Source organism: Cupressus sempervirens, chromosome 11 (assembly GCF_028749045.1).
Source record: "Cupressus sempervirens isolate cs-2001-9-10 chromosome 11, ASM2874904v1, whole genome shotgun sequence".
Taxonomy (NCBI): domain Eukaryota; kingdom Viridiplantae; phylum Streptophyta; class Pinopsida; order Cupressales; family Cupressaceae; genus Cupressus; species Cupressus sempervirens.
In genome coordinates this window covers 776,004,750-776,031,345 of record NC_143128.1, presented here as the reverse complement: position 1 = coordinate 776,031,345, position 26,596 = coordinate 776,004,750, and positions in this window count along the sequence as shown.

Genomic DNA, 26,596 nt, shown 5'->3' with positions numbered 1-26,596 from the left:
GGAGTTTATTTTGTACCAAGTACAATTTCAAGGGTAAATGTTGTGATGTGATTGTTGATGGTGGAAGTACTAACAACTTGGTGTTAGAAGAGATGGTCTCAAACCTAAAGCTCAAGAGGGAGAATCACCCCCAACCCTATTGGATTTCTTGGGTGAAGGATGATAATAAGGTCCTAGTTAGTGAACAATGTTTGGTGAAGTTCAAGATTGGGAGTTACCATGATGAGGTTCTCTATGACATCATTCTAATGGATGCCTACCATTTATTATTTAGAAGGCCATGGTAATTTGATAGGAATGTTGTACATGATGGTCATGCAAATACATACTCTCTGACAAAGGATGGATTTCACCACAAACTGAAGCCCTTAATAAAGGAAGGTGAAAAGGTATGTAGTAGTGTTAGGGTATGCCTTGTTGATGGAAGAATTTTTTTGGATGGCATGAAACATCAATGCATGTGTTATGCTCTAATTCCTAGAAAAGATAAGGAAGGTAGTAGTGAAATTCCACTTGAAGTTTTAGGCCTATTAAGTGAGTATGGAGATTTCATCTTTGATAATGTTCCAAAAGGGTTGCCATCAATAATGCAAATCAGTCATTAAATAGATTTAATCCCTAGAGCTAGTTTACCTAATAAGGTTGCTCATAGGATGACTCCTACTGAAAATGAGGAGCTAAATAGACAAGTTCAAGAACTATTGAGGAAAGGTTTGATTTGAGAGAGCCTGAGTCCATGTGTAGTACCTCCAGTGCTGACACTAAAGAAGGATGGAGAGTGGAGAATATGTACAAATTCTCAAGCTATAAATAGCATAACCATCAAGTATCAGTTCCGTTTGCCAAGAATAGATGATCTTATGGATTCTTTGAGTGGAGCTTAGTACTTCATAAAGATAGATCTCAAGAGTGGCTATCACCAGATATGGATATACGAGGGAGAGGAGTGGAAGACTGCAAGACCAAGGAGGGTCTATATGAGTGGTTAGTCATGTCCTTTGGACTGACCAATGCACCAAGCACCTTAATGTGGCTTATGAATGAGGTACTAAAGATATTCTTGGGAAAATTTGTTATTGTCTATCTAGATGATATTTTAATTTTCAGCTAGTCTTTGGATGAATATTTATTGCACATTTGTAGTGTCCTTAAAAGGTTGAGGGAAGAGAAATTATTGATTAATTTGAAGAATTGTAGCTTCATCAAAATGGATTTAGTCTATTTGGGATTTGTTGTATCAGCCAAGGGTCTCAAAATGGACCTAGAGAAGGTAAATTCCATCTTGAAATGGCCTACTTCAAGGTCTACTATTGAGGTGAGGTCATTCCATGGTCTAATTAGTTTTTATAGGAGGTTCATTAGAAATTTCAACGGCATATGTGCACCCCTAAGTGAAACAATGAGGGGGGATAGAAAAGAGTTGAAGTGGACTACAAGAGCTACAAAGAGTTTTAAATTATTGAAGAAGAAGGTGATAGAGCAACCTGCGTTGGCACTTCCTAATTTCAATAAAGTGTTCTAGGTGGATTGTGATGCTAGTGGTAGTGTTATTGGGGCTATATTGAGCCAAGAAGGTAAGCCTATTGCCTATTTTAGCAAAAAATGAATGATGCAAAGAAGAAGTATTCTATGTATGATTAGGAGTTCTATGCAATAGTTCAAGCCTTAAAGAAATGGAGGCATTATTTATTACCGAAAGAATTTTTCTTGTATATTGATCACTAGGCATTGTAGTATCTAAATAGTTAAGGTAAATTGAATCAAAGACATTTGAAATGGGTGGAGTTTATGCAAAGCTATACATTTTTTTTGAAACATGGAAGTGGAAGGTCTAATAGGGTAGTAGACGCATTGAGTAAGAGACAATTGTTTCTAACAATAATGTAGGTTGAATTGGTTGGGTTTGATGAACTCAAGAATTTGTACCTAGAGGATCCTGATTTTGCTAAAGCATGGAAGGCTTATAAAAACCTATTACTATAGATAGGACTAGGTGGCTAAATTATTTGATTTAGGATGGTATGTTGTTTAAGGGTAGTCAATTATATATTCCAAGGAGTTCTATGAGGGAGAACTTGATCAAGGAGAAACATAGTGGAGGAATGGTAGGACACTTTGGTCAGGATAAGACTACTACCATTATTAGAGAACATTATTTTTGGCCTCAATTTTCACAAGATGTGAAGAAGTTTGTGTAGTGTTGTCAAGCATGTTAAGTAGCCAAAGGATTTAGTCACAATACTAGACTTTATCAACCATTTCTTGTTCCATCGAAGCCTTGGGAGGACATTAGTGTGGATTTTTTTCTTGGATTGTCAAGGACACAAAGGGGTAATAACTCAGTATTTGTGCTAGTTGATAGGTTCTCCAAGATGGCACATTTCATTCCATGCCACAAGACTCATAATTTAGTACATATTGCAGATTTTTTTTTAGAGAAGTGGTGAGACTACATGGTCTTCCAAAGAGTATTGTTTCTAATAGAGATACTAAATTTGTGGGGTATTTCTGGAGGACTTTATGGAAGAAGTTGAGGATAGAAATTAAGTTTAGTTCTACACATTATTTGTAGACTGATGGACAAATAGAAGTGGTAAATAGAAGTTTGGGAAATTTGTTGAGGTGTTTAGTGGGAGATAAGCCCAAGGGATGGGATTTGATTCTACCACAAGAAAAAATTTCTTAGAATAATTTTGTAAATAGGAGTACTAGTAGATCACCATTACAAATTATATATGGAAGTAGTCTAAGGAAACCATAGCTGATAAAGATGGAACAAGGGGAGAGGATAAGTGTTGAGGCAGAAGAATTTGTTGAACATGTCAAGAATCTCCATGAGTTGGTACATGGACATATTACCAAGATGAATCAACAATATAAGGCTAGGGAAGATCAAAAGAGGAGACATAAAGAGTTCCATGTAGGGGATATGGTTATGGTATACTTGAAGAAGGAACAATTTCTAGTGGGTTCCTATAACAAGCTAAAGATGAAAAAATTTGGTCCCTACAAAATTTTAAAGAAACATGACTCAAGAAATGCACATGAGCTGGAGTTGTGAGATGGGATTCACATTATTCCTATCTTCAATATTGTAGACTTAACAAAATATCACGATGATGGTGCAGATGAGGGGTTGCTGCTGGAGCCATGTCCAATTCCTAGTTTGGTGAAGGAAGAGATTGAAGAAATTTTGGATAGTCATGTGGGTTGGAGTACAAAAATAGGTAGTATGAAGAATACCTAGTGAATTAGAAAGGATGACCAATAGAAGACTCAACTTGGATATCCACAATGGAGGTTTTCCATTCGGGTTTCCCTCTACTAGCTATAAAGTGATAGGGTCACTTTTTAATCTACCCTAGGTGTTTAATGCAAGAGCATCTAGTGGTGTAAGGGCAATCCTGTATCACCCAAAATATTCTTAGTGTTAGTTTCTATTTAAAGTGTTTTCATTTCTAGATACCCATTTGGGACAAATAAAGAATCCAACTCTCATAGTTTCACTATTGGTTTTCTGGGTTAGAATTTTTGAGCACCTTGGGATACATGTCAATTTAGAAAATGGGTTAGTTTTTAATACATCCATAATTATAATGAGTTAGAGGTGTAAGTTGGTGGGATGATTATATTTTTAATTCAAAACACTCCAAAAAAAGAATCAGGTCAAAAGGCTTTACATTTTGAAAGTTACTGTAGTTTTAAGTTGCCTAGAGACCTCTTAAGATCACTTCAAAGTTAGACTTGAGACACTAAATGACCTCATACGGGCTCAAAAAATGGGAGATAAGAAAAGCTGGTCCATAGGGCTATAAAGCACTTTGAGAGTGTTTAATAAATGTAAATAGTTCATCAATGGAATTCCCAGATCGAAAGTTATGCCTCCCAGAAGCTAGACTACCATTTCTAGATTCTTTTAATTTTACATTAGCTTCTAACATGATTTATATAACCTTTTGTTTTGGTGGTGGATAAAAAATGGAATATTCTAGAGTGTATTCCTAACCCTAAACCTAATTGGGGTTTATTTAAGAACATTTCTAGCATTGTAAAGGCAGTTCTTGGTGGAGTTTGAGAGAAGGTACTGTAAGGAGGACTTTTCTCCAAAATCTAACCATTGTAAGCCCATAGGGCTTGTCTTTGGGTCAATTTACATGTACTAAATGCAGTAGTAGATTTTATTGATAATAATATTCCCCCTTTTCTTATTGCATTCATTTTGGTTGTGGTTTGTGCCCTCATCATTATCCATTCAACCAAAGTAAAGAACAACCATAACAAGATGCACATTGACAATTACACCAAATGTGTTGACTAGGAAAACCCTTGATCAAAGGGAAAACCCTAGTGGGAATGATGCCCACAAGATAATGCACTAATATAAATATTCCTTGTTAGAGGATGGACCCTATTAGGAGTCTATTATAATATTTAATACATATGAGTCCCCATTAGGAGACTTTGAATCCTTTTTAGAAGATTCCAACCTTGTTAGGAGTTGTGCAAACCCTATTAGGAGTTGTAGAACATAGAAGGACCCACTATCCAAAAAACTTCTAGAGAAAGATGATTGAAATCACTATCCAATTGATCTCTAAATTATTCCATGTAGAATAATTGTGTACTATACTTTAGCTTCTTTCCTCTATCATGTCAACCAGACCAATCATTGTCAGACCTTGTAAACTAAGTCACAAACTTGGATCCAAGTATCCAACTTTAGATCACACAATAAAACCTTGGTAATAAAGTTTCCTTCACTTCTTCTCTTGTTTTATCATCTTTTCATTCCTCTCTTTGTGCTACTAATCTTTCACTTTTCTTATCTTCGCATTATTCACAACTTTAACTTTGGCTTCTTAGAATAACAACTCTACTAAGAGATATAACAAGTTTACTAGAACATGCCTCTGTAAACTTTATCTCAGAACAATCTTAAATGAAACTTGCATATCTTCTTCTAGACTTAATATGTTATGCTTCTAAGGTTAACTTCATATAATAGACACATAGTATAATCTCCCTTTAACCTTGCTACTAAAAGTACTCAACAATCTATTTGTACCAACTTGATCTTTACTATTAATCTTGTATTAGATACCACATAAAACTATTATGTTGACATCAATGACAAACACAATCATGTATGTAACATATCATCATGATAATGATCAAATCATGTTTCTAAAATAATCTCCCATAGAAATATCATCAACATTTATGCTTCAAACAATCTCCCCTTTTGGCATTGGTGGCACCATAGACAAAAAAATCTAGTTCCAAGAATACCAACTGCAAAAGGCTATTAACCTTTCTTATAAAATCCTCTTCATTAATCATTCTCCCCATTGATATACCTCAATATGCTTTACATCAAACTATTTTTCCATGTTGTACTTTTCCTATTGTACTTCCTTTCAACAATAACTTTGAACATGTTTTAGTTGCTTTGCATGTTCTATGATTGCTTTCCCATGCTGTACTTCTCCCCCATTGACATCAATTTCAAAGGTTTTAACAATCATCAAACTTTGCAACAACTATATCTAACTAGTTCAACTATCCAAAGATACTATAAAAAAATAACATTAAACAAGAGTCCTAGATGACTCTGTCCATCATAGATACTCCCGCATACACCAAGAATCAACATTTAGTCTAGACAAACAATAGTGCTCTATTATGCTAGACTTATGCACTCTTGTGTCATCTACTCTGCTGTTGAAAGGGCTATAACCCCTAACATACCTTGCAAATACTCAAAAGTCTATTTGGGAAGAGGCTTAGTGAAAATATTTGCAATCTACTCTTTAGTGCTCACATACTACAATCTAATATCCTTTTGTACAACTTTCTCTCTCAACATGTGATACTTGATAGAAATGTGTTTGTTCTTACAATGTAAAACTAGATTCTAAGACATATTTACTAGGCTTGTGTTGTCACAATGTATGACAATAGGTTCATTGAATTCTATCCTTATTTCCTTTAGCATCTACTTCGTCCAAATAACATGATTACAATTGTTTGTTGCTGCAACACATTCTACTTCTACTATATTTTGTAAGATACAATCCTACTTCTTGCTTAGCCAAGAAACCAATCTTCCTCCAAGAAAGAAGGCTCCACCATCGGTGTTCTTTTTTTCATCCATACTACTTGCCTATTAGCATCAATATAAGCATATAGAGTGACATTATTAGATCTATCATACAACAATCTAAACTCTAGTGTTTCTTTTAGGTATCTATATATTCTTTTGACTACTGCATAATGTGCTTCTCTGGAACCAAATTGAAATCCTGCAATGATTCCAATTGCATTTTCTATATCCAACGTTGTGTGAGTTAGATATTTCAATCCTCCAATCATAGATATATACTTTTCCTTCTCAATAGTAGGTGTCTCATCCTTTGTAGATAACTTGTGTCTAGTTACTAAAGGTTTTCCAATGATTTTACATGTTTCCAAACCAAACCTTTTTAGTAAATCTTTCAAATAATTAGTCTGAGAAATATAGATTTCTTTTTTTTCCTATGCAATCTATAATTCTAGAAAATATTTCATTTCTCCTATCATGCTCATTTCAAATTCTTTTTTTATTTCTTCTAGAAACTTGTTAGTTTCATCATCATTTCCTCCAAATATGATATCATCAAAAATTATTACCAAAATCATTAATCCATCATCAATTTCTTTCCAATAAAAATTACTATCTTTCGTACCTTTGCTATATCCAAGCATTGTGAAATGCTTGTCCAACCTTGCATACCAAGTTCTAGGTTCTTGCTTCAAGCTATATAATGCTTTCTTGAATTTGCATACTATGTCCTTGTAATCTATCAAAGGATAACCTTCAAGTTGTTCTATGTATACCTCTTCTTCAAGTTCTATATTCAGAAATGCTAACTTGATATCCATCAAATATACTTTGAATTTCTCATATGCTGGATATGTTAGGAATAACCTTATTGCTTCTATTCTTGCCATAGGAGCATAGGTTTCATCATAGTCTATTCCTTCTTGTTGTGAATAACCTTTACATACCAATATTTCCTTGTTCCTAACTACTTCACCTTGTTCTATCATTATGTTCCCAAATACCCATTTTGTTCCTATCACATTCTTCTATGTTGGTCTGGGAACCAATTCCCATGTTTCATTCTATACTATCTAATCCACTTCCTTTTCATAGCTTTCTTCCAATAGTCATCTTTACATGCTTCATCTACATTCTTAGGTTCTACTTGAGATATCGAACATAGTTCTTCATTGATTCCACTTCTTATCATCACTCCTTTGTCTCTTCTTCCAGTGATCTACTCAAGTGGATGATTCTTTGTCATATTCTTACCTAAAGTGGGAGTTCTTATCTCAACTCTTGGCTCTATTCAAGGTTCTAAGAAATGTTCCTATCTTAGCTCTCCTTTATTGTACAAATCATTGTTAGTCTCAAGGAATACTTCATCATTCCTTGGTTTAGTGACAACGTCATCCTCTAAATTGTAATCAACTACTCTTTCTTGTATTTTGAATTTCTCATCAACTCTCACATTCACACTTTCCATAATAGTCTTAATTCTTAGATTATAACATCTACAAGCCTTTCTTTTCAATGAATAACTAAGAAATATACCTTCATCACTTCTAGCATCAAACTTGCCAATATCATCATCTCCTTTTTTATAGCACTTACTACCAAAAGTTCTAAAATACTTAACTATAGTTGAGTAACCAAACCACTATTCATAAGGGGTCTTTTTTGTGTCTTTCCTAACTTGCACTCTATTTATAGTGTATATTGCTATATTCACAACTTCTCTCCAAAGTATCTTGGATACATCATTCTTAGCTAACATAGCTCTTGCTGCTTCTATTACTGACTTATTTCTTCTTTCTACTATACCATTGTGTTCAGGACTTCTCAGACTGAATAACTATCTTTTGATTCCATTAGCTTAACAAAAGATGTTAAACTCATCTAAAGTAGGCTCTCCTCCTCTATCTAACCTTAAACATTTAATCTTTATATCTGATTCATTCTCAACTCTATTCTTGAATATCTTGAACTTATAAAATACGTCAAATTTTTTGTTAAGAAATGCAATGTACATCATTCCATAAAAGTCATTAACTAAAAACATGAAATACCTTTCAGCATAGAATCCTTGAGTCTTTGTATGACTGCTAAGATCTATGTGTACAATCTCCAATTTTTTGTAGTAGTAAAATTCTTGCTAGGAAATAAAGTTTTGTTATGCTTTGCCAAAATACACTCCTTGCAAATTGTGTTAGGAGGCTTTATAATCTTAGTTAAATGTCTAACTACAAACATACTACTAGTCTTCACAATTCTATCAAAGTTTATATGACAAAACATCTTATGCCATAACCAAATGTCATCTACCTTTACAACCAAACATATCATTTTAGTAGGATTCAACTAAAATAAATTACCTCTAGATTTGGTTCCTATTCCAATTATCTTTACATCTTTGTATCTGAACATGCATGTCTTTTCTATGAACTGCCACTAATAACCTTTATCCACTAGTTTCGCAACACTCATAAGCTTGTGCTTCAAACAATCAACAAAATATACATCCTTAGTGTTAGTCTTACCATCAAGAGTTATAGATCCAATAACTTTAACATGTCATGATTTTTTGTTTCCAACTTTGACAATACCTCCATCATGACTTTTGAAGTTAACAAACTTGTTCATATCAATAGTCATATGATGTGAACAACCACTGTCAATTATCTAATTAGATTTATTTTCAACCTATGATACCAAAGCTATTTTCTTTGGACTTTCTTCTTTAATTTCTACAAACCCTATTTCATCATCCCTATCACTTACAAATTCTTCATTAGAATCATCTTCTTCATTTTAATATAGACCCTCTCTAACTCTTCTAGTTTTGAAATTCCCTCTATGCTTTTTCTCTCTTTTAGGACACTTAAATGCATAATGACCAAATTCATTACAAGTCCAACATTTAAATATTTTCTTACCATCCTTTAATCTTCTTACCAAAAGGGCTACTCATTCTTTATTCTTCCTATCCTCATTAGATTTTCTACTACTAGCAAAGTCTCCTCTAGCACTTGTGCTCCTTGATAAACTAGGTAGAATATTCAAGGCATTGAAAGTTGTTTATGTTCTGGTCAATTCTTTGAATTGTTTAAGCTCATTCTAAAGTTCCTCAAATCTTCCAAGAAATTTCTTGTTTGTAAAATATTTGGTACAAGATATCAATAGCTATATCATTTGAACAATTGACTTAAGTGGTTGTGTTAAGATCTTCAATATCTTCCATATAACCTCATCATCTTCTTTGGTTCCTCTTTGAGATCTAATAATTGTAGTAATTTTTGATATTCTACCTACATATGTTCTTAAAAATTCATCTTCCATCATTTTAACATCTTGAAATGCACAAATCCAACTTTGTAGCCTCAATTTCTTAGAATTTTCATCACCTTCAAAACTATTTTCCAAAGCTTTCCAAATCAAATGAGAAGTAATAAATGACTTTTCCTAGTTTCATTCAATTTTAGGAAGTGCAAACAATAGTGCTTCTCTAGCTCTCATGTTGTACATGAAAAGATCTCTCTCTTCCTCGGTAGAAGTTTTCGAATCACTTTAAACAATGACTCCCTTTTCTAATTTTGTAAAAATCCAATATCAACCCATACACAATAGATGTTTCTTAATCTTTTCCTTCCAGCTCCCATAATCTATTCCATCAAACTTTAGACTATCTTTCCTAGACATGCTTGCCAAGGATCTCCCAAAGTTATTAAACTTTATCTTCAAGGACCTAATGCTCTAATACCAATTGTTAGAAACAATAGTGCACCAAGATAATTGAGAGGGGGTGGGGGTTGTGAATTAGTTATCAAATAATTAAAATATTTATCATCCTTAAACAATCTTATCCATTAAACTAAAGTAAATAGCAACCATAACAAGATGTACATAGACAATTACACAAGATGCACATAGACAATCGATGTTTCTCTTATTATGGCCTATTCCCTTAGCATTTTTCACTAAAGTGTTGATAATTGGCTATTAGTGATATGTAATTTTTTTCATTTATGGAAACACATGATGTAATTGTTGATAGGAAACCTCAAAAATAAAGATACTTAGTGTTTTGGTTATCAGAAAGTTGTCTAACTATAGAACTTGGTTTACAATAGTGTATTGTTTTGTTTATAACGTACTACAGACATCATATTATGAAAAGTGAAGTTACATAGAGATAGTATACATGTTGGTGATGACTTGTATAACCTTTAAAGTTTGTATAGACTATATAGAATTGAGATAATCATGTTATGATGAAGCAAGACAGTGGAATTGAAGGAAAGAATTGTTTTGTTTACAAAACAATTACTTGTCCAATTAGGACTGACATCCTAGATGTTTACTCTAACTTGGAAAAGTAAATTATGATCTTAGCTGACCCAATAGTAATTTATGTAAATGAATGGTATTTATGCAAAGGACTTCTTGTGATAAGAAGGGTGATTGTGAAGTTGTGAAGTGCTATCTTGTAAGATTGCAAAGTGAGAAAACTTTTGTAAAAGAGATAAATGAAAAGTTTTATATGAGCTATCTAGTGATACAAGATCAAGATGAAGAAAAAAGATCAGTAAAGGAAGGAAAATAATAGAAAATTACTTGTTTGGGTAGTGGGCTCTTCTTGCATACATTATACTACAACTCCTAATAGGGTTGAAATCTCCTAACATAGATTCAAAGTCTCCTAATAGGGACTCTTTATATTGAATTTTCTCATTGACTCCTAATAGAGTCCATCCTCTAAGAAGGAACATATATATTGATATATTATCTAGTGGGTATCATCCCCACCAAGGTTTTCCCTTGGCTAGGGTTTCCCTAGTTAACATAATATGGTGTTATGAGTTATCTTTGTGCATTGATACTATTATTGTTCAACATTATTTTATTTCTTTGTTTTGTATGGTTTAAAGTATGTAATAATATCTAGTTGGCAACTAAAGTTTGTAGATTATTGATTCACCCCCTCTCAGTAATCCCTATTTCTAACATAAAGGTCTTCCAAAATCTCAGTTTTAGCAAAAAGAATGGAACTAGAGCTTGGATAAAGTGCCAACTAGTTAACACAATCCTTCAAGTTCATGTTAATCTTGGTCAGTTTATCTTTTATTTCCTTGGTAAAATTTTTGGAATCACTCAACTTTACAAATGAAGATACAATATTATTTACAACAATTTAATATTGAAAAAATTAAAGCAAATAATTTTTCTTGATCAATTGCTATCTTCTACGCTACATTTTCGAGCACTTTATTCTAAAACTTCATTTGAGATTTCATAAGGAGTTTACCCTACCCATTAGTGTCCTCATTGAAATTATGTACAATATCAATTAATTTATCAATAATATGGGCTTTATCATTTACCTCTATAGATAGAACATCTATAAATAATTATTTGATGTCTTTCAAGACTTTTCTACTATCTCTTTTAGCCCTTAGCATTCATTACTTTTCTCTTTTCTTTCATAGGTCTCCCAAGATATCCATGTCTTCATGAGATAGATTTTATTGATCTCAATTTGGGATTGCAATATCCTCATCAATATCAATTCCATCAACTATTTTCCCTATTCCATTTCCCTTGACTATTGAAGAAGGAATTATTTATTTTCACTTGTCAATCGAGTCCTTCTACTACTATAGCTTAGTTGATACTATGTGCTCCTATTTCTTGGTTGATCTTGGGGGAACCTAATGCTTAGTATCCTTTGGGATAGATCTTGGTGAAGGTGAAAAAATCTTCACTTTACTTCTTGGTTGAATTGGGTTCAATTAGATAGATTTCTTTCTCAAGTGCATCCTTAGGTGGAGCAGAGGGAAGTAATGCCATAACCTCTGCAACAATCTTCTCAGCATTAGAATCCTCAATTTCCTAAATCTCTAGAAGATATCCTTCTTCATTGAGATCAAAATTTTTTTTCTATATGTTATTTTTTCTACTACACAATATCTTTTATCTTAGTGGACAAAATTTGGAAAGCTTTTAATCTAGGAGTATGTCTACCTTCATGATTAGAGATTTCCTTCATGATTTCTTTGTCAAAGGGATTACAAATCAATTTTTGTAAATTTTTTTATTTGATTTCCTTTTCTATTTTTGTTGAATTAGCCTAATGGTGAGAGACAACATTTTGTAGGGCATCAGGGGTTTCCCTTTAAGTTCAAAATGTTCATATATCCATTTTGTCATCTTTTCAACCATTGCATCTTCAATTTTCTTATTCTCATCCTTGCTTCTTGTTTCATATTTTAGATATAAGAAATGTACCATTCCACTACCTTCTTTTAATATCGTTATATTTTTTCAAAGGTAGGTGGTGGCTTCTTGAATGAGATGATAAGAATATTGTCTCCATTATCATCATCATCATCTATCTTTAGTTTCTTTTGTTACATCCTCGGCTTAGTGGTATTAAGAACATGAGTAGAACTTGTTGTTCTCCTTGGTAGAGGCTTGGAAGGGGTCTTCAACTTCTTTTTGGGAGATTCCTCTACCTCTTCTTCTTCTCCTCCACTATCCTCTTCCTCTTCCTCTTCCTCTTCTTTTCCTTCTATGAGTTTGAGAGGTGCATCTGATTTGGAAAGTTTCTTTCATATGTTTTCCAATGCTTTCTTTCTTCCCTTTAAAATTTGAGGGATCTGAAACTCAATTGAGATTCTTGTCTTTGCTTCCTTATATCTTTCAAAATAAGAAGCTTTGAGGTCCACTAGCTCATTGAAGGGAGCATCATCAATGTCTCTTCTTTCATCAATATTCACCTCATATGATAGAGGTTTAAGTCATGTTGTCCTAGGTCTAACTATCTATATGTGAACTCTACCATAGTTAACTAGGAAGAATTTATCTTGCTAATAATCCTCTACAAGTTGCTTATGGATCTTAACAATTCTTTGCATTCTTTCTTTAAAATTGGAAAAGTGTGCATCCATCACGCTTTCAAAGTTCTCACCCATCTAATCTATGAATTTATTAATTAGATACAGAAATTGTGTGTCTTTCTCTCAAATGACATTTCCTTTTAAAGGAAATAATTTATGCACATAAAATAAAATATATATTAAGAATGAACCATACTTATATTAGTTGTTCTTGGAGGCCTAAATGCTCTCCATGTTCTTTCTTAGTTGGGTGTGTTGAAGCTTCACTAGGTAAAATGATAGATTATTCTTGACAACCTTGAATGCTATATCTACTACCTCACATGGTATGTTATTTGTATGGCTTGAACTAGATTTTTTGTGTAATGAAATGGGTGAAAAACTTGATCTCCATGTTAGTCATACTATTCAACTTCATGTTGCGTCCATCCCATTAAACTAGTCTTAGCTTTGTTAGTTCTTCTTGACCTAGGATTTTAGCATCCATAGATTTCTCTATCATTGGATACCCTATCAACCTATGAATTATTTTCTTTATGATGGGATAGCTTTTTTCCAACCAGAATTACATGTCATGAACTTTGATTTGAAAATTCCTTGCCGTATGGATGATGTGAGTGAAACCCTTGAGCTCCAGATGCTTGTATTTTGGGTTTAGCACATCATTATGACACAATGCGCCATATCCCCAATCCAGCTCAAAATTTCCTAGATCTTGAATAGACCAATGATAAAATGACTTAATTTCATGAATGAGAAGTACCTTTGGAGGGATTGATAAGTGAGATCCTTGAGAATACTTTCCTTTGGCAATTGTTGGATATAGCAAGAATTTCAAAGGAATGCAATCTAAACTTTTTACGAACAATTCTGAAACCTTTTTGACCTTTACATTGGAAGATGCTATCATACTACTTGGTTGATGAAAGATGTGAAGATAAAAACTTTTCCTAAGACTTTGCTTCAAAAAACTTGCACCTAATTGTTTTTGGGTCTCAATAAATGCACACTCTTTAGAAAACTCTAAAGTTGTGGTGAAAATGAAATTGTAATTTCTCTTTTTAATCACTTTTTCAATTTTAGGTCTTCATTAAATTCTCTATACATGGGTAGGTAGAAGAAGTTCAATTTTCTCTTCAAACCATGAATACTTTGCTATCACTAAATAACCATGCTTGGTTGAGTTAGTGACTTGGTTGAGTCCATCTACACTTAGTTACATCTAAGAGGTAACTCTATTAGGTCTAACAAGTCAATTAGGCCTAAAGAGTGACATAATGAGAACTAAAAACTTGGACAAGTCTAAAACTTTACTTTTATCCAAGTGTATTTGATATGTTGATTAGGAATTTCATGCTTTGATGACTGGAACTAAAAATGGGATATGAATTTTGGTCTAAGATCCAATGGTCTCCTTGTATGTTCAAGAAGAGATAATTGAATTACCAAATCCATTGTCTTAGGTGTCAATAACCTCAATATTATGAGTTGAATTCTCAGGATATTTCCTCACCCATTTCTACTTCATTTGAGTCCTGATCTTATCAGCTTTGGATTTTTTTTCATCTTCAACTTTCCCTTTATTCATGTAGTTCTTTGCTAGATGACCAAGTTCTCTACATACATAACACCTTTTGGTAGGATTTCTTTTTGTGAGGTGAGTCTTCATGAAATTAGGTACAATACATCCAAAATATCCACATAGATAACATATGTACCAAGTGTTGTAATCACAACCAAAGATTACTTTAGAAAGTTGTTGAGTAGGATTCCAATTGGTTGTTCTACACTCTGAAGATTTATTACCCTTTTTGTTCCATGTAAAACATTTTCCTTCAAATTTGGTTTTCTTTATGCATTCACTTGCTCTATGACTAGGCTTGTTGAAACTAAAACATTTTCCATTAAATTTTGACTTTCCATTGCTCTAAAATTTATTTGAAGTATGCCATGTCTTTCCATAATGATTTCATGTAGGTCATTTATTGTTTTGAGCTCCTTTCTATGATGATTCTCCTTGTTTAGTGTAGCCCAATCTTGGTTTCCTTTGATGTCTATCCTGAGATATTTTAGATAACTAATCCCTTCTTACTTGCAATCTCACCATTCTTTTATTGGTTTCTTTTTATTCTCTAAGATCATTCCTTAGTCTTTCATTTTCTATCCTTAGATCAATGACTTCTTGATTTGCATTGTTCAAATGATTTTCCATATCTTCTTGATGTAGTGAAATATGGTGAATTTAATTATCCTTTTATTCTATCCTAATGTTGAGTAATATTTTTCTTTTTTTACCATATTTTTATCATTTTCAACCTAGTTCTTTTGTTCCATGACTTCACATTTCCTAAGTGAATGAATCTCTTGTTCTCTTTTCAATGTTCTAACTTTTTGAAGAAGAAGGTTCATTCCAAGTAGATCTTCTATGTCTGCATCTAATTCATCCCAACATCTTTCTTTAAAAATATCTTCAATTCTATCTTCCATGTAGATATTTCATTCACCTTTTATACTAATTTTTTTATCCTCTTTAGAGATTGAGAGAGTTGCTCATTTAGTGGTGCAGGAGCACCTAGGTAGGCTAAGGGTAAAACTAGGACTCTTTAGATGAATCTGGCTTATAGTAATGCTATCCACATCACTAGATCAATAAGCTGACCAACTTGGTCCTAGGATGTGGATAAGTAGGTTAGACGAGCCCAAAGTGGTGAAGTTGCCATAGTTGCTCAAAAATTGCTCATTTGGCTTAGTAGGGAATTTTTGGGTTTTGAGGGATAAATATAGAAATTAAGTGTTTTAAGGTCCTATTAGAAGTTTTTTATCCATCTAAGTCCTTTTTCATAGTTTGGTAACAAATAGAGCAAGTTTGAGAAGCAATCAATTCTATGGTTCTATTTTAGGGGCCTAGCCCTAGCCCTAGAATATTATAGTATGGTATGGGCTTCAAATTCTATGTGGAATACTGAACAACTACTGCTATTGGTGGTTCTGAGGGGTAACCTTACTCTATAGTTTGGGATAACCTAGTTGAATAATGGGCTACCAAAATTGCAAAAATTGCTCATTCTTGCAAAGTTGTCATTGACAACTTTTGCAATTTTCTTAAAAAATGAGAAATTTCTTCATGAGAGCTCTTCAACCACCAAATTTAGTTGCGAAATATCTTGAGGAGCCTTTATAGGCCAAACTAAACCTTTTCAATGGGTTGGAGAAACTAGATTTGGTCCTGTACAGACTGTGCAGACAACATTCTTAATGAGAGTTTGTGTTTTGTGAATTCTTGGCATGTGTGCAGATTAGTTTTGGTATGATTAGTATTGGAAGAGATATTAGAACCTTTTTTGTGATTCTATACCTATTTTTTTTTGTCATTTTACCAATCTTTGTGTGTTTATACTAATTATTGTAATTTAGTAATCTGTTGTTTTGAACAGAGTTGTTGGGACAAATTGGGTTCTAGGGCCATTTCTCACCATAGGCATTGTTATATTTCTTTAGATATGGAACTAGACTCTATGTACTCCATGTAAAGTACTAGAGCCCATGCAAAGCACAACTATGACTTTTAAGGTGATGCCCTAAGCAAGCCATTTCAACTTGGTTAGGGATCACAGAATAGAAAATAATCAATGGAGGGGATTGCAAGTGTAGACACTCCAATCCAAGCATGTGGCAAGTAAGAAGAAGGTGTGGGAGAACCCCAATCCTAAGGAGAGGCTTTGTTAAGGAACCTAAATAATTTTTTGCATCAAACAACACTCAAACCCTTGAAACCCTTAATTCAAAGCTAAATTTGTGTTCATCCTATACAAACACTGTGTAGACCCTAGACCCTCATAATCTCAAAGAAATATAAAAAGGGTATCCATTTTGATTATTATTTTTGGCCATTGTTAAGTAGTTTTATAAGTTATTCTAATTTTTGTTCATTTGGAGGGCTAATCATTGTAGCATTTTTTTCAAGCATTTGAGCAAAATTGTACTTGTGGATTGCAACTTGATTAGGTTTGTGGCATTTTTTTGGGATTTTAATCTTGGAGAGTGACCTAGGGCATGCATAGGTATCCATTTGATCATATGAAAAGACCTAATGAGCATTGGGGTTATGTTTGTTGAAGAGAGTTTGTGAGCAAGCTTGTACTATCTAGTTGATGTGAACTAGTTGAAGGAGTAGGATCTATTAGATAGAATCCTGAGAGTGATAAGGTATGCAAAGAACCTATTTGGTCAAGGTGAAGGACCTGAGAAGACCCTAGAGAGTTTGGGGTTCAGTAAGAAAGATTGGTTGTCACATCATTTAGTTTCTTGATTTGTTCCATGGCCACACGTAGATCCAAATTTTCATTCTCAATGGCTTTCCCTAGCTTGCACACTTCCATTGTCTCTAATCTTTTTTCTCAAGTTGCTAAACTTTTTGATATGATAACCTTTCTCTGATACCAACAGTTGGAAATTTAATGCAAACTAGGTGATTGAGAAGGGGGTGATGAATCACGAACCACTTAAACTTATTCAATTAAACAACTTTTTTAAGTTGTCTAATCTACTTGCATGCATGAAACATGTAGAGTAAAGTAACAACACCATAACACAATATTTAGTAACCCAAAAACCCTTGAAGTAGAAGGTAAAACTAGGGAGGGGATGTGGTGTAGGAGCACCTAATCCTAGAGGTCACTATGAGATATATAAGGTTTTTGAGTCATTTAAAGTCAATTATATGATGTATTGATTCATTTTAAATCCATTTTTAAAGGTGTTGACAAGAAATTTAAGTATGTGTACAATATTTCTCAAGTTGTCAAATAGGTCATGTTTAGGTCTATGTTGTTAAATTTTTGAAAAAGACCCATGGAAGGGTAGAAGAATGATAAAATTTCTTAAATATTCCATTTGGATATGTATAGAGAGTTTTGACAAAGCTTTGAAGTCATTTTGTCAAAAATGTAAAAGTTGCATAAAAGTTGTAAAATGCAACCAACATTGACAAAGTTGCTAACATTACAAAAATGATGTAAAAAGGTACATGGTTGGTCTTTAGGGTGGTTAGGAAGGTTTCTAACTATCAAATTTTTATAAATATCATTGTATGGTCAAACCAAATTAGACTAGAGAAAAGGAAATATCTTGATACATTTTTGGTGCATTGTATTGTTGTTGTTTTGATTGGTTTTTTAGTTTTAGTATTGTTTCCAAGCCTTGTATGGAATTTTTTGACATAGAAACCATGTCAGATAGTGGTGAATAGATAGAATTATTAATTCTTCTTCTCATGCTTTTGGTTTGGTTCAATTTTATAGAGAAATGAATAAGTTATGAGCATTTTGGTGAAAGTGGGCATTTGTAGATTTGAGATTCCTTGAATACAGTCTTGTTGTAGCATGTAGTATGGACATATTTTGGAGACTCAAGACCTATAATAATATTCATTGGAAATCTCCCTAAATTATCATTCATTTCCTCTTGGTTTGAGAAAAGTTTATGCAGATTTGTGAAGGTTATGCCTATTTTAGTGGAAATTGGTTTTTAATGATTTCCGTTGGAGTTATAGGTAGTGATTTGTGCTTGAAAAATTATTTATGATTGGGAAAAATAAGTGTCTTACATATTCTGAAACTAGATTCATAAGGTTTTCACATGGAACTAGTTCAGTATCATTTTGATTCATTTTGATAAAGATATGGGATGCCCTAGCAAGGGTTTGGTGTTTTAATTCTAAATTATGCTAGAGAAAATAGGTCTCGGTGCAAACATCATAATTTATAATTGGTATATTATATTGTACTCATTCTTGAATATGTTTTAGAATTTGTAACATTTCTACCAAAGGGTTTTTCAAGAATATTTTAGAATAGAAGTTATGAGTAATGGAATCATATATATAAATCAGGATATGTAAATGGAGAAAGGTTGATATTTTTGTGTTGGAAATTGCTTTTTTTAACCTTGTAAGATGCCTCTAAATATGGAGTTTATTTAATGTATTTTGAAGGGATCAAAATATATCCCACTAATTGGTCAATTTTTAAGATGCTCTGCATTAGAATGACACCCACAATGCTTCACTGCTATAGCAATAAAGTTGGCATGCTAAGGCTTAGAAATGATGACTTTTGGTAATCTTACTTGGTTAAGAGAAATAAAGACTATTATGTCTATCTTGTGAAAGGATTTATACAATATAGTTATGTATGTATTCTATTAGGAGTTTTTGCAAAGGATTGTTAGGTCTACCTTGTTAGGGGTTTAAGGATTGATGCACCTTTTAGGACCAGTGGATTGATCTCTAATGTGTAACTCTAATTGCTGATGAATATCCATTGAGGTAAATTGATCATTATATTGTGATAGATTAGTATCTTCCTTTCCTTAGAATTTTTGTAGCCTTCAAACAATCTTCTCTTCCTAATTTGCTAATGTTCTTCAATTTCACACATCTTATATTTGGATAAGAAAATAATTCATACTTATATCTATCCAAATAATTCCTTCATAGCTCCACTACATCATGATTAATTCCAAAAATAATTACCAAGTCAGCTCAATGCTGAAACTTGGGTCTAATGGCTTACTCAGGCAAAGCTAAAGATACTCAAGAAACATTGCCACCTTGTCTCACTCTATAACTTAACTGATACTAGATACTCAATTCATGTTGATTATTTGGTAGACACTTCTAAATGAATTCAAATTATTCTCTCAGCTTAATCATCACCTTAGAAGACAATTTATTTGCCGACTTGGATCACACTAGAGCTTGGTAGACATTGTGAACTCGGTTGACACTACAACTTAGTGTGAAATATCCACTCAATTGATACTACAACTTTCTGAAAGGTTAACTTTGTTTTCTTGGTTCCTTTGCAAGCTTGATTAACACTACACACAGTAACTCAATTACTACTATCTTTCATTATGATTAATTTTTTTGATACTAATTGAGAATATATCTTGACATGAGATTAACAAGTGGGATGATGGAGGAAGCATAAATGGAGTAGCTCGAGGTTTCAATGTATGAGGTAAGGGAATATTTTTTGAATAATGTGGCATGGAAGCATTTGGAATATTGGATGCCAACTTTGATTTGTATTTAATATTCAATAATTTTAGGAAAGACTTGTGAATCCATATATCCTTTGATTTTTCTTCACTTTTGTATTATTCAGGAAGCATTTCTTCAATGATTGATTTAGGAAACCACATTTTGTTTTATTTTATTCTTTTCTTCATAAACCTTTGTGGTCTTTTAAATATTTCTTATTTATTTATATTCACATGTTGATTAGATAAGACATGGTGGTCTTCATTTTTAAGTTGAATCATGTATATAATCTTTTACTTTGTACATCCAAATTGATTTGAAGATACTTGGGATGTGTGAATGAATAAAGTTGACTTAGGAAGAATAAAGAAGTTTTGAGGTGAATATAGAGGACTATCAAATTGCAATGAGATAATAATCTTATCTTGACAAGGATCTTTGGATAGTATAGGAACAATACACTTCTCTAGATTTCCAAAAAATATCACTTGAAAGATCATCTTGATTTTGCTTTAGAGTTGTATAAAATGTAGGACATGGAATAATGCATTGCTCTTGAGATAAAGAGATAACATAATGGAAGACATGAAAGGGAATGAAGGGATCTTGATCTTGATATTTAGTTTTACTTGTATTTTCATCTTTTAAATATTCCTCTTGACATGAGGCCACTTATAAGAACAAGTATGTATCTTTAATTTGCATCAGAGGTGTGGTAGCACATAAAGGTTTGGAATCTTTTATTTTGGAAGAATTATAAATATATACATTCAAATGAATATTAGATTAGATTTTTTTTAGAGGTATCCCCTAAAGGTGCAAATATTGAGTATGGAAAGCATTAGGTTCTTTGTTCAATGTATTAATTTTGGATATCTTTGAAACTTTATGAGATGCATGAATGTTGGAAGAAAGATGACCACTAGTAGACATAGGTTCATTAATTTGATCTTTCTTAAGAGTAGTGTCTTCAGTAGATGAATCATTAGGATTTTCAATTTTAATTGATTTATCATCAATAAGATTTTGGATCTTCTTTTTATGCTCATTATGTTGATGATATTCCAACAGTTTCTCAAGTATGACATCCCATGTGAGGTTGTTTGAGGTTATATGCTAAGAATATGTTCAAGAATTGTTTTCAAATTTTTTTCATAAGTTTTCTAAAGGAGTAAAGAATCTTACAAGGGCTGACTAATGTCTTTTTGATGCTCTTGTAGATATGGGAGATTCTCAGCTAAATAAGACATATCCATTTCTTAATTTTCTTGATCAAAGATAGGTTCATTATAATGTTGTAGAATATTCTTTTCATCAAAAAGTTGATTTTTCATACCTTGGTGTTTCCATGTTTGAAGAAATTTGGAAAATATTTTAATCATGCCCAAATGGGAAAGTACATATTTATCTTGAGGAGTACTTTTCAGATAGGGTATCCTTTTATTTCTTCATTTCTTAAATTTCAGATTTGTTAATGAATGGTTTTTCCTCCCAGTTACTTATGCCTTATTTGCAAGCAAAACACAAATTCACAACAACCGAGTCTTTATTATTGCAAAGAATCTCAATGTTCAAAGGTACAATTTCCTTCCAAAATGATTTGCAATATAACTCTTAATACAAATGAATCATTACTGGCATTCTTTTAACCAAAAAGAACTTAAGAAAGGTACAAACATTCTTTTATAACCATAAATTAACATTGCAGATATGAAAACTATAATCAAGCATATGCCATAAGACACACTATTTGGAATATTAGATTTGATCACGCTCACTAGAACAAACCAAAGAGAAAAATAACAACAAAAAAATCAATGAAATAACATCTATATGGCATGAATCTAATAGGAACTCCACAAACTAATAAGATAACCAGATGATTATTGGATAGATGCCATACAAATAACCAAATAATTAATATCTATTATCATTAGCTTGTTATTCATAAACACAAAAGCAACTTATTGTACTTAAAAAATAACTCTATCTAAAAGTCCAGAGAGCCAAATCTTAAGATTAGTTAAAACATTACATATATAGCCCCTTCTAGCTTTTTGAATTCCAACCAAAAGTAACTCCACATAAGGAGTTGAAACATTTCTTGCAATACACCAACAAATTTTATAATGTATTAACTAACATAAAAGAAAGAGATCAAGGATCTCTTTGTATTTTTCATGCTCCAACTCTACCATTCATGGAATTAAAGCCATGATCATCAGAACCACTATCAAATATTTCTTTCCATACCCTATGAGCTCTAAGGAAATTGACAAATTCCTATTGCTGCAAAACACTTGATGGAGACACAAGCCAAGCACAAAATGGACACAACAGGAAAGGGGAAAACTTTATTAACTATCTAAATATGCTAATACATTCAGTATAGAAAAAATAGACTTCAAAACATGCCCTAAGGGCTTACAGTAGTATAAATTTGGAGATAATTTCTCTTTTTAGTACCTCCTCTCAAACTCCACTCCGAACTTCCTTTTACAATGCTAGAAATGTTCTTAAATAGACCCTGAAAGGTTAAGAGTTAGGAATACATTCTAGAAAGTGCTAGTTGACACCCACTATCAAATAGAAGGCTCCAAAAGTTGCATTAGAAGAATCCAAAAATAGTATCCAAATTTTTCGGAGGCATAACTTTTGAACCATAGCTTTGATTGACAAACCGTTTACATTTCCGAAAAGCTCTCAAAATGCTCTATATCCATATGGACCAGCTTTGCTTGTCCCCCATTTTTTGGCCCTGTTTAAGGTCATTTAATTCCCTAAACCTGACTTTGAAGCATTCTTAAGAGGTCTCAAAAAATTGAAAAACTGTGATAACTTTCAAACCATGCAACCTTTTGACCTGATTCTTTTTTTGGAATATTCTAAATTACAATTACAATCATCTAACTAATTTACACCTTCTAGTTCACCAAAATGATGGCTCAATTACATACTCCTATTTTTTTGGCATTTACACGTATCCCAAGGTGATTAAAAACTCTAACCTAGAACACTGATAGTGGAACTATGAGAGTTGGAACCTTTATTTGACCCAAATGGGTATCCAAAAATGAAAATGCATGAAACAGAAGCTAAGTCTAAGTATATTTTTTTGGGTGACATAGGATTGCCCTTATACCTTTGGATGCTCTTGCATCAACACTTAACTACTCTAGCCTCAATTTTAACATCTTTAAGGTTTGGCCAATGTGATCTAACTTCTTGTCTTGAACCTCTAGGTGATCAATCCAAATAATCATCATAGCATCCACCTTGACAACTATAGTTATATCATGAATTGATACCTCACTTGTCTCTTTCAATAGCTTGATTCTTGTAAAGAAGGCCACCTCTACCTCTTTAGGATTTTTTTCAATGTGATCTTCATTCTCCATGATTTTCACATCAATGCATTTTATATTTTCCATTAAGATTTGTTTTAGGAAGCCCACTTCTTTTAGTAGCTCAAAAAATTCATATAGTGCTTCCTCTGTTACAAAATTTCTCCATTCTAGGTTGGCATGGGAAATGAACAAGAAGTTAGCATCCGCCTTAGCATTTGAATTCTCCTTCACAAACTTATCAACACTAAACTCTTGAAATTTCATGATATTAATGATGTACCTGTCCGCTTTGATCTTCTCAAACTCCCAAGCATTTATTTTTTAATCTAAGGCTATGGTTAACCTATCTACCCTATCACTTGTGTTAGTAAAATAAGAAAAGTAATGAGTTGTTTTAGTGTGTACAACACTCAACCATTCACTATATGTTTGGGCAATTGAATGATCTCTCTTGACCTATTCAAGGAAGATTTTGTTCAAAGGAGACTCCAAATCAATGAGTGTAATAACATTAGGCAATGCTTCTACATTAGGGCTCTGCAACTTATGTATGTAATCGGCCATCTTCTGCATGGATTGTTTTAATTCTTTCTTGTCCTTATGGTCTTTCCATATTTGATGAGAGATCCAATAATTCTTTGTACTCCTAATTTTAATGTCAGTAGCCCTTGAAGTAGGACCAAGGATGGTCTTTTCTACTACATAGTCCTTGGGTTGTATTTCTTGTATGTTTTTCTCAATTGCAAGCTTCATAACCTCTGCTACCCATTGCCATGTTTCATCATCAATGTTTAGTATAGTTTTTATCTTGGGCCTTTTGATTTTAGGGGTCTTTCCAAGGCTTTTTTTGACCAAGTCTTTGACTAGAAGGGTTTTTGGCACAAAACTTCTCTTCTTTCTTACAAACAACTTGAACCAATTAGGTACTAGATGATTATCCTTAGAAGGAGGAGTCTATAACATGGGTGTAGGACTTATAGATATAGCACTTGATGTGGTAGTACCCTCTATGATTTTTTGAATTCCTTGTTTAAATCCACCAATGAGAGATTCCCGTATTTCCTCTAGCTCTTCTACTACATCTAGCTCTATAGTTGCAAGTTTTTCATGGGACATGTTCAATTTCTTTAACTATTCTTGCTTCTTTCAGCTATGATAATGTGTCCACTTAATAGACATAGGGAGGTGAACTAAACCTTGAATAGGTTGTTCAAGTTCAACACCAAGTGTTGACTTACTTGTAGTGGGTGAAGTAACAATTTTATTAGAACTAGAAAAAACCAAGGGTGAACTTGAACAAGCTTGAATCTTTTGAACATTATGAGATCCTATTCTCAAATGCCTTTTGCTCACGAGCCATTTATCTATTCAGGATAAGACAGTGAGGCTATCATGTGTAAATCATCTTCCTCTGGTACTAACCAATCAATTTTTAGTAAGAGATAGGCCTTGAATTTCTCAATATAGATAGGATCTAAAACCTCCTCTTCCTCCTCTTTGGTCACCCTTGAAATATTGAATGGGAGATTGAAGTCCTTAATTTTGAATAAAGTTAACCTAGACTATAGCTTTTTCCTGACTTCAAAGTCAGTTTGATATTTGGCCCAAAAATCCTCTAACTAGGGTATGTGCATGTTAGAAGAAGCAATTTTGGGATACTTCATGGAAAATTCATGACTATCAAAACTTCACCAAGAAAAGTAGGTGAATAAGTTTAGGGCTTTGATCTCTATTTTGAGTTTGAGAGAATCTTGGATGGTTCTACATTTATAATCTTTAAGCTCAAAGGGTAAGTTATATCCTAAACCCTTCCTTGCTTTAAAACATTTTTCAACTTCCTGTTTGTGTACTTCAATTAGCACCATACAATCAAAGCAATATCGAGAAAGCCTTAGTGTTTTACCTTTATAACCTCTAATCTTGAGATATGTTGTCATGTCCCGCCCCGACCATCATAGCACTATTGACATTTTGTTTCTTTTGGACTTTGATAGTTAGACTCTAGATGACACATTATTACCCCCTATGGACATTGATATTTTGATCCTTAGACTATTTAATTTCATGTTATGTTATTGGGACATTGATACCTATATCATTAGGCTATATGATGATTCCTTATGATGTTACTAGGACACTAATATTCTAAGTAGTTTTTATGATGTTATTCAGATATGCTTTTATGATGTTATTCAAATATGCTTACTTACCTTCTTGATGATCCATATGTCATGATTAAAGCTTATGTTATACTCAAGTGAATGTTTGAGTTTTGAATTGTGGTCTCCATATGGTGCTAGATTATCATGTCTTAGCATATTTAGAGTAACATTAAGAATTCATGTATCATTTGAATAAACTAGAATTGTATACTTATATTATATTTGATGCATTGCTTAAGGTAGATTAATTCCATATTTTTTTGTAAGAATAAATGATCATAATGTTTTAATATCTAGATTAGAGAATTGCTACAAATGTGAAGTGTGTAATGTGATATGAATGGAAATGCATATTTCATATTAGTTATGTTATTCATTGATGATAGAATCTATATGATTTATATTTACGTTATCATTTTATCACCTTATTCTTGGACTACTGATATTTTCAATAAGTGTGTAGGAAAGAAGCCCATGGATTTATGGAGAACCTTGCTAGGTGTTTGGAAAAACCAAGGTTAACCCTAAGGAGGGTATAACCTTTTTACCCTTGTATTTTATTTGTAAAACCAATTTGTGTGTATTATTGTGATTCTATAAAAGTAAATTTGTTTTTCTTGATGGCTTGCCAAGTGTGTTGTGTGTATTGTGGTGTCACTTGACACATGTTCTCCTTTGTAGCATGCTTAGTGGGATGGTAGGTGGTTGAGTGAACCAAGGAGTGGTTTGGTAGGATTTCTTTTCCCTAGGTGTATTTATGGGTCCAAGAGGGATTCTTTCCATGCTAGGTCAAATGCACACCTTTTGTGAATTTCTAGGAGGTTTACACCATCCCTAGGGGTAGTTTGAGGTCTTATTTTAAAGCCCATATGATATACCTAGTGGGTAGGGGAATTTTTATGTATTATAAGCTTCCCTAGACATTGAAAAGAGCACCCAAAAATTGTGGATTCCCAAGTTGGCCGAATTTGGAAACTTAAGCATCAAAAGAAAACATTCTTTAGAGAGAGTTGGTTTGAGAGTTCTTGGGGTGAGAATTTTTTGATAGATCTGGAAAAAGAATC